This window comes from Mandrillus leucophaeus, unplaced genomic scaffold (genome assembly GCF_000951045.1).
Source record: "Mandrillus leucophaeus isolate KB7577 unplaced genomic scaffold, Mleu.le_1.0 Scaffold88, whole genome shotgun sequence".
Lineage (NCBI taxonomy): Eukaryota > Metazoa > Chordata > Mammalia > Primates > Cercopithecidae > Mandrillus > Mandrillus leucophaeus.
This window is the reverse complement of record NW_012109585.1, coordinates 5,646,279-5,655,975: the sequence shown is the minus strand read 5'-3', so window position 1 is coordinate 5,655,975 and position 9,697 is coordinate 5,646,279. Positions and strand designations below refer to the sequence as shown.

At 44.2% G+C, this 9,697-nt stretch overlaps 1 protein-coding gene across 2 annotated transcripts in view; it reads right to left on the bottom strand.

Moving 5' to 3' along the window:
• SEPT8 (septin 8) overlaps positions 1 to 709 on the bottom strand; it is a 22,941-nt gene extending 22,232 nt beyond the window's left edge. Inside the window, exon 1 of one of the 2 annotated variants that reach the window (XM_011969257.1) lies at positions 99 to 709. The gene's annotated coding sequence lies outside the window, so the exon portion shown is untranslated. The remainder of the gene's footprint in view (positions 1 to 98) is intronic. The other variant, XM_011969258.1, reaches the window with a different exon arrangement.
• Positions 710 to 9,697: the final 8,988 nt, after the last annotated feature.

The window sequence follows — 9,697 nt, the reverse complement described above, 5'->3', positions numbered from 1 at the left end:
CCGTGAGGGGGAAGTGGGGCACGGCGTGCGCCCTAGAGGTCTCCCCTACCAAGCCGTCTCCACCCGCTGAAGCCTGCAAATGTGCTGGGACCACCAGCCAGAGTGTGGACGAGCTGCGGGCGGCCCGTCGGATCCGGGAGAGGCCGCAGCAGCCTAGTCTGTGGGTGTCTTGGGCCCCACCTGATGCTCCGGCCGGAGCTACGGCGGGAACCCGAGCAGGACCCGCGCGTCCGGCCAGGCGGCCTTCCCGGGCAAGGCACTAGCCTTCGGCTGCTTGTGCAACCAACGAGCAGGATGCGCAGTTTAGGCTGGGATTCGTGCAATAGAAAAGCGGAGCTCGACGGTCAAGGCATCAGATTACAAGTGTCCATCACCCTGCCTGTCCCAAGGGCTTGGGACAACGTCTTAATGGAGTCCCACCATTATGCGAAGAGGCCGACCGCTCCCAATGGGTGCACGTTCTCTCCGCTAATGTCACTGCTCAAAACGTTCAGAAAATTAACACTTAACGCCAGAGTCGGAGACCTCAGGGGGTTCTGTATCCTTCTTACTGACCATCCATACAAAAGCAGCTCCCAAATCTTCTGAAATCCCGTTTCTTTCTCTTCCCTCTGCCTTTCTCTCTGCTCTCTCTGGGAATATGGCAAGGTTTACCCCCTACCCCCCACTGGCCTAATCCCAGGTTGGTCCACCCTCCACACACACCCCTCACCCCAGTATGCTGAGAAGCAACCTGACCTGTTTCTCCGACTCAGAAACTTATGCTGGCTGGAGGTGCCTAAAGACTACGTTTGACTTGGCACACCTGGCTTAAGAGGAGCCCCCGCTCTGCTGTTTGACCTTGTCACCCTGATTTGGCTTTCCCCTCCTCACCCTCCCAGGCAAAGTGTAGCTTGTCCCCAACGTGAACTGGCTTCCCGCTGGACCTTCCTGACAATGTTTTCATTTTGCTCCTCTCTCTATGCTGCTGTTTTCCATGCTGTATTAAAGTTATCTACAAGGAATAGGGCAGAGCAGTGGTTAGGGAAGCCGAATCTATGGCAAATCTTCCTGGTTGGAATCCTGCTAGCTTTTTAACCTTAGCTAGGCAAGTTACTTAACTATGGCTCCCTTCCCTGGTCCTAAAAAGAGAACAAGTTTAGCACCTATGTTACAGGATTAAATAACATAAGTAAAGGGCTTTAAGTTGTACTTAAAATATAGTGTTAAATAAAATCTCCCTTTCTAGACTATAAGGGCCTTAATGTCAGAGCCCAGAGAGAGTGTTGTCAATACTGAATTGATCATCCTAGATGTTTCTACTGTTGCCTTTTTCTTTTCCTATAACTAACAAGAAATCACGACCAACTGCCATCTGTATGGCAGTTCTGCATTACAACACTCTGGGACTAGCCCTAAATTATCTTTAAAATGGTCTTTTATCTCTAAGTGGGAATATTTCAAAACATGTACTTCTCACAGTCCTGGCCAGTGGCTATGAGAAGGAAAAGCTCAGACTACAGATGACTTCCTTCTCTTGGAATATATTCACTGTACTCTGTAGGAGTAAACAGGAGAATTTCCTCCTATTCCACAATGCTGAAATTTCTTTCTCATTTTTTGCTGCTGCTGGTCAGAACTTATAAAAGAGTGAGAATTATCTATGAGGGTTCAAAAGGTTAATATAATGATCGTTTCTCAAATGGCAAAGTGTTATTTCTTATGGCAGCATTTCTGAGTGTTTCATATACACCTAGAGGTTAGTTCATAGATTTTTACCACAAAAAGATTGGTCCCAACGCCAAATAACTGGGGAATGCTGAGTTCCACACACAGACAGAGTTCTGTAGAAGTCCTCAGAGCTTTTGATAAGCTAATATGCATTTTCTGTGCAAAAGAAAGGGGAATATACAGCTCTCCCCACACTTTGTTGCCCCCCGTCTCTACCCTGCATACATACCCAGCACCACACTGAACTTGAACATGACAAGACTTTGCTTCAGGAAATGCTGCCCTCCAGGCCTCTTGCTTGTCTTTTACTTTTGTTACTTTTGTTTATACTTTCTTTTGTCATGTAGAAGTTTAAATTTTTGATGTTGTCAAATGTATTTGTTGTTTTATTTATTGTTTTTACTTTGGCTTCTAAAAATAAAGACCCTTCCCTAACTTCACAAAGATATAGTGTTTGTGAGAAGAGAATAATTTTTCTTGTAAAACTTTTTTTTTTAACTCCTTCACGTCTAGGCGATTTGTGTATGTGTATGCCAAACCAGTTGTTTCATCTTTCCCCTCTGATGTACAATGCAAATGGTATCACAGACGACATTTCTGTATGTGTGTACAGGTCGTGCATCAGTTAGGATGACATTCAGCTGCTTCAACAGGATAGAAATGTCTTCCTTTCTTACATTCTCCAGGTAGGTAGTCTAGGGCTTATGCGACTCTCTACACACACTTTCTTCTTGTTGCTTGGCCTTATGTGGTCTTGCTCTCATGGTCCAATATGGTGATATCTGCATTTCAGGCAGCAAGAGGCAATGATAGTAATACAGTGCAAATGAGCCAACTCTCAGAGGATTCCAGAAGCTGCCATGTGGCACTTCTGCTTACATGCTATTGGCCAGAGCTGGGAAATTGGCTCTTTATTCTGGCTATCATGTGCACAGCTAAAAAGTCTATAAAATGGATCGTGCCACTGCACTCCAGCCTGGGCAACAGAGCGAGACTCTATCTCAAAAAAAAAAAAAAAAGGGTCTATAAAATGTTAGACGAGAGCAGATGTTGGGAGGCTGCAGCCATCTCTGCCAAGTCTGTTTCTGGACTATCCGTTCCAGTGAGATGCCTGAAAATCTTTTTTTCTAATACTTTGAATTTTTTGTTTATTAGAAAATTAAAATATAAAAAATGACAAGTGGCCGGGTGCAGTGGCTCACGCCTGTAATGCTAGCACTTTGGGAGGCCGAGGCGGGCAGATCACGAGGTCAGGATACCGAGATCATCCTGGCTAACACGGTGAAACCCCGTCTCTACTAAAAATACAAAATATCAGCCGAGAGTGGGCGCCTGTAGTCCCAGCTACTCAGGAGTTTGAGGCAGGAGAATGGTGTGAACCCGGGAGGCGGAGCTTGCAGTGAGCCAAGATTGCCCCACTGCATTCCAGCCTGGGCTACGGAGCGAGACTCCATCTCAAAAAAAAAAAAAAAAAAAGACAAGCAAGAAAATAATCAGCCATACACCACCAGAATCAGCCACAGATAATTTCTTAGCCTTCCACCCCTTTTAAAGAAAAATTGCATGTTTTTAAGTGATATATGTACATTTTAAATAATTTGAACAATACAGAGAAGTTTAAATTATCCCAATCCCACCACCCAGAAATCACCATCATGAGCACTATATTTATATCATTCCAGAAAACTTTCTATGTATATTTACTGATAGGAGGAAAGATAATAGAGATACTTTATGGGAATCTGGGCCATAATACAGATGCTATTTAAATTAAAAGTATTTGATTCAAGTATTACTTGAATTTAAAAGAAGAAAAAGAAGTTGAAACTGAAGAAAGAGTTGAACTTCAAAGAATGTTTCTTGACCACAAGAGATATTACTTTCTAAAAGATACCTCTGAGGCTAAACAAAAATTGTAAAAAACACTGAGGTTAGAGTTATTTTCTTAAAATGCACATTTCAGTGACATATGAGTGTGTGTGTGTGTGTGTTCAGTGTGTTCATTGTTTTGAAAAATTAGCTCTCATGATTCTGTCCATTTCTGACCTGCTTCCTAAGTTTAGTTACATATTATTGTTACATTATCCATGTTTATAACACTCATATTCTGTTCTATAAACATAACTTCATAGTTAGTTGATAAATATTCTTAATTAAAATGAATTCAATGGTCATCGCTAGTCTTTTTACCAAGGCTTTTATTCCATTTGCAAGTTCTTTATGTTTGTTCATCTCTTAATGGACTAAATTTAATAGTTAAGCTGTTTTTCCAGGAAGTATTTTCGACATTTAAGAGTATCTGTCTGTGCCTTGATACTGGAACCATATCTTGGCTGCGTGTAATATCCTTGAGTCTCATCTTTCCCACTGAATGTGGTAGGTTTTGCCTCTTTTTCTTCTTGGAAGAAGCCTAAGGACAGCCTGAATTTTCTTTTATAGGAGATATTTTTTTTCTGCTTGAATGCCTAAAGAAATCACTCATCATTTTTTTTTAGTTCAATAACTTAACTAAGACGTCTTAGTAGTAAACATTTCAAATCAAGCTTTTCTGGAATATAGTGTGTTCTTTCAATCTACAGCTTTAGTTTTGAAATGTACTTGTTTGTTTCTCCATTAAAAGAATTCTCTCTTGGTTCTGTTTCTGATTTTTCTTCTTCAGGGATCTTAATTAATTTTTGTATCAGATCAGCTTTATCTGTCTTTCATTTCTACTAATTCTAATTGCTTTAATCTCTTTGCCTAGTTTAGTTGCCCTAATTCAGTAATTTGAGTTTCAATAGGGTCCATTCTCTTTCTTGTTAGTTCTAATTTGTCTATAATAATGTTTTTTGTCCTCAACTTGTGGTCTTTCCAGCCCATTCTTGTGTTCTAGCATCCTATTGTTGAGCCCCCACTTTAATAAATTCATATTCTTAAGTCATTCCATAATGTGAAGCAGTTGCAAGAAATTCCTTAAGATTTTTTTAGGGACGGGGAGGAGCCCTCATCTTTCACTCTCTGTTTTCCCCCTTATTTATCGTTAATATCTTGCTGCCATGTGTTTGCATCCATTTCTTTTCTTTCTGGTTTGGTGGCTCTGTCCAGACCTTCTTTACGCCACTGTAACACAGCAGCAGGAAGAAGGATTTACTGATGTCTCCCCACTGTTTAAGACCCTATTTTTCCCTCTGAGCTAAGCAAAAGGCTGGGTATTTGGGTTCTCTATACTTTGTGGTAGTCTGGAGGGGAGAGCTGAGCTGAAGCAGCCTGTGGTCTTTGTTGGAATGCCTCAGCATGCTCCTGTCCTGAGAGCCTGTTTAATGTCCTGTACAGGCTCATACCACCTAATTGGGGCTGGAAAGCAGGACGCTATACACCTTTTCCAAGGAAGGGGAAGAACTCAGGGTCAGTTTCTCCATGGGGAATGTTGTTCTGGAGACTTTATTTCCATCAGCCGAGTCAGCTCAGTGGCTCGTGCTCCCTGCTTTCCCATGTCCCCCCAGCATGCTTTTTAATACAGCTCATTCAGAAGAGGAAGAAGACAGGGCATGACTCACATCTGCTTCCTTTCAGATTCAGGAGCCATAGGAAGAATGTTCAGGTTTTGGTCCATTTCTGGGCACTCGGGACAGGGTAGGGAGCAGAGACGTGTGGTGCCATTCCTTGCCACTCCAGAATCCTCTACATCTTTCTTTAGATGTCAGTTTGGAAGTTTATTGTATTGGTTGCTGATGATAGATTTTAGTCCCTTGTTTTATTTACTTTCTTTGATTTTGTTAGGCATTGAGAAAGAGAAGTTCTGTGGGGAAGCATTCATCCATAATCTGTAAGCAGCAGTGTCCCTACACATTTTTATTTTTAATTTATTTACTTATGTATTTATTTATTGAGACATGAGACAGAGTCTTGCTCTGTTGCCCAGGCTGGAGTGCAGTGGCTCGAGCTCGGCTCACTGCAACCTCCGCCTCCCAGATTCAAGCAATTCTTCTGCCTCAGCCTCCCAAGTAGCTGGGATTACTGATACCCACCACCATGCCCAGCTAATTTTTGTATTTTTAGTAGAGATGGGGTTTTACCACGTTGGCCAGGCTGGTCTCGAGCTCCCGATCTCAAGTGATCTGCCTGCCTAAGCCTCCCAAAGTGCTGGGATTACAGGCGTGAGCCACCATGCCTGGCTTTCTGCACATTTTTAAAGCAGCACATGTTACCTCTGGCTTTGAGGTCTGACTTGTCCCAATGACTGCCGAAACAATACAAAACAAGAACAGACTCGAAAAGCCTACTGAATTCCAAAGTCCCGAGATGTCTCAGCTGGCAGGCAAACTCTCCCATTTTGAAAACCAGAATTCTTAAAAGCCAGATTGAGGAATTACAGTCTCATGGTAGTGTTGCCAGGTTGAGGCCTAGATCAGGAGTCCTGGCCTGATGGAAAAGTTAGCCTAGAGGGAAGGAACCATGTTCTTATGCCTGCCAGAAAGATTGACGAGTTTGCACTGAGGCTGGGTACCGGGAGCCATGTGGCACAGAAGGAACAGCCAGCAGAAAGCAGCCCTTCCCTGGCCTCTTGGGTTTCTGGCTGTCCTGTGCCTCGGAATTCCACGGTGGACCCTCATGCTGCAGATGGGGACAGGATTCCTCCCTGCCTTCCACCAAAGCATTTAGCATGGATGTCCTGGAGACAGAGCACCAGGGACACCTTGGAAAGCCCTGGAGATAAGAATCTCTGCCTTTTTTCATAGAAGAGGCACGCCTAGCCCATGAGTGCCTGGGTTCCCTGAGACAGTCCTGGGTCCAGGGTTCTCAGGGATGCAGCCAGGGTTTTGTGGAGCCTGAAGCTTGTGGGATTTGAAAAGCTTTCTTTTAGGAAAAGAATACACTGGCAGGGCATGGTGACTCACATGTGTAATCCCAGCACTTTGGGATGCCATGGTGGGAGGATTGCTTGAGCCCAGGAGTTTGAGACCAGCCCAGGCAACATAGTGAGACCCCCATCTCTATGAAAAATTAAAAATTTAGCCAGGTGTGGTGGCACAGGCCTGTAGCCACAGCTACTTAGGAGGCTGAGGTGGGAGAATCACTTGAGCCCAGGAGGTCTAAGCTGCAGCAAGCTGAGATTTCACCACTGCACTCCAGCCAGGGTGGCAAAGTGAGACCCTGTCTCAAAAAAAAATTGTTTAATTTAAAAGAATACACTGTTATAAAGACAAAATTAGATATGGAAGTAATTACTTATTTAGAATGAGAAAAGAACAGGACTTAGAAGGGACACAAGCAAGTGAGTGACCTGGAAATGCAAGACTCAAGTTCCATGAGGTCCAGGATGCCCTCAGGGAATGGGTCATGGATACCCACATGTCTCCAGTCCCTGAGTCCACAGGGATCCCTGCAGCAATTCTATGGTCCGGAGCTGCCAGCAGGGGAGCAGACCCCACTCCAAGCCTGGACTGGAGGGCCTAAGGACAAGGCATTGACAGCACCTTTACAAGGAGCTCCATGAAACTTATTCAAAGATTCTGCCCATGGCCTCTTCTAGAACTCTGGGCCTCTCCCAGAACCCTGGGCCTCTCCCAGGTAGAAGCATTCCGCTCTTTTAACGTAGCTGTGGCCAAAAAGAATTCTCTGGGCCAGGTGCAGTGGCTCATACCTGTAATCCTAGCACTTTCAGAGGCCAAGGCAGAAAGACGGCTTGAGCCCAGGAGTTCTAGACCGGCCCAGAAAACATAAAGAGATCGCATCTCTACTAAAAATTTTAAAAATTAGCTGGGTGTAGTGGTGCACTCCTATAGTCACAGCTACTCAAGAAGCTGAGGCAGGAGAATCACTTGAGCCTGAGAGGTTGAAACGGAAGTGAGTTATGATCAAGCCACTGCATTCCAGCCTGGTGACAGAGCGAGACCCCGTCTATAAAAAAAAAAAAAAAAAAATCTCTGGAAAAAAAAATATCAACTGTCCAGTAACCAAACAGGTACAGTCTATAGAAGTGGAGAACTTTAAGATGCTCCCATTACAGAGAGGCCACCCAGCTCATATCAGCATGGTCTCCATCTCTGCAGCCATGAATAGGTGGGACACAAGCAGGTGAGAGGAAGCCCCACATGGTGACACCACTAGGCAGAGATGAGGAGGTTAAAGTGTTTTGCTTTTTTGGAAAAATGTGACCTTCAAAGGGCATGAGGGAAGTGGAGAGAGAGAAAGAATGGTTCATGCTGTTTAAGGCACTAGAGGAAGCCATCAGGAAAGGAGACAGTTAACTAAGGACAGGCAAATCAGCAAGGCAAGACTTAAAATGAGAGGGGTCTGCAGAGCAATGCTTTTCAAACAGGGTCCAAAGGGGCCACGGGGGACAAAGACTCATCTGGTGGGGCTCTACAACCTCCCCAAACAGTGCCATTCTGCCTGCTTTATATATAGGGCTTTCATTTCTACAAAGGGTTTTTCTGCGGCTAAAAATAAGTCTGAAAAACCACCTCTCTGGGGGAAATGTATTCAGACAGACAAAATGGGTCTGGAAAAGGCTGCTGCTGGGAGGAATCCAGGGAAACCACTGAGTCCAAGTTCAGACAGCTGAGAGGTAGAGTTTCACCTAGAACCAAGGGGTTGGCCAGGGAGATTGGAAGAAAGGATTCAAGGGAGCTAAGAGAAGTTACTCCAAGTTGAATTAGAAGTAGAAATGATGGTAAATTCACAATAAAGAAAACACACACCACAAGGCTGAGGCCATCTGACTGGGGAATGAAAATGGAGAAAGCTAAGGACCTGATTAACATACAGAATCCAGTCCAGATGAACTCATGAACAAGAGGCCAAGGCCCAGCCCTCATCTGCTTGGTTCATATCACCGGTTTACTAAATGTTCCTTGCCTGCTGGGGTGGGGAGCAGTGGGGCTGGATTGTGAAGGAGTGGTAACCAGGCAGAAGCCTTTGGGGAAGTGGAAGAATGTTCAAGGGAATACTCCTCCATTCATGGCAGAACTTCTGCTGCAGGACTTGAGACTTGTTGATCCAGGACCTAGTGTGGTATGGGTTCTGGGACCCCACAGGCAAGATGGTATGGTGGTCAGAATAGTGCCCCCGCCACAAGACATCCACTTCCTAATCCCCACAGCCCGTGAATATCTTACCTTACATGGCAAAGGGCACTTTGCAAATATGGTTGAATTAAGGATTTTAAAATGGAGAGATTATCCCTGATTATTCATGTGGGCCCAGTGAAATCCCAAGGGCCCTTGAATAGGGCTGTGTTATAATAGAGGGAAGCAGAAGAGTCAGAGAAGGAGATGTGATGACAGAAGTAGAGATCAGAGTGATGCAGACACAAGCCAAGGAATTTGGGCAGCTTCTAGAACTGAAAATGGCAAGGAAACAGATTCTACCCTACAGCCTCTAGAAGAAGCATAGTCCCGCCAATACCCTGATCTCAGCCCAGGAAGACTGTGGGACTGCTGACCTCCAGAACTGTAAGACAATGAATTTGTGCTGTTTTAAGCCACAATGTTTGTGGCAGCAATAGAACCCTAATACAAATGGCACTGTGTCTAAGGGTGTGCTCTCTGAACTCAGCTATCTGGATTCTAATTCCAGGGCCATCACTTGCCAGCTGAGGGACCTCAGGTAAGTAAACTTACATTCTGTGCTCAGTTTCCTCATGTGCAAAATTAGGATAATAATAATTTCTACCTCATATGGTTATTGTGAGGATTACATGTGAAGTGCTTAAAACTATTTCTGACACAAAGGAAGCTTTTCAATAAATGTTAACTGCTGCTAATATTATTATTATTATAAATTAACATCACAAGATTTATTTCCACCACCCTGCTTTTACCTTCCCAACCCTGGATTCAGAAATGAAGCTTGATCAGAAGATGAAGCACAAGTTCAATGTCACAGCTGTTAAGACTAGGCACCAGTATCCATCATTCACTCTCTCAACAAAGTATTTGTTGAATGTCTATTATGTGCCAGCCACTGGTTCAGATGCGGAAGACATAGGAAGAGAGGAAAGGGG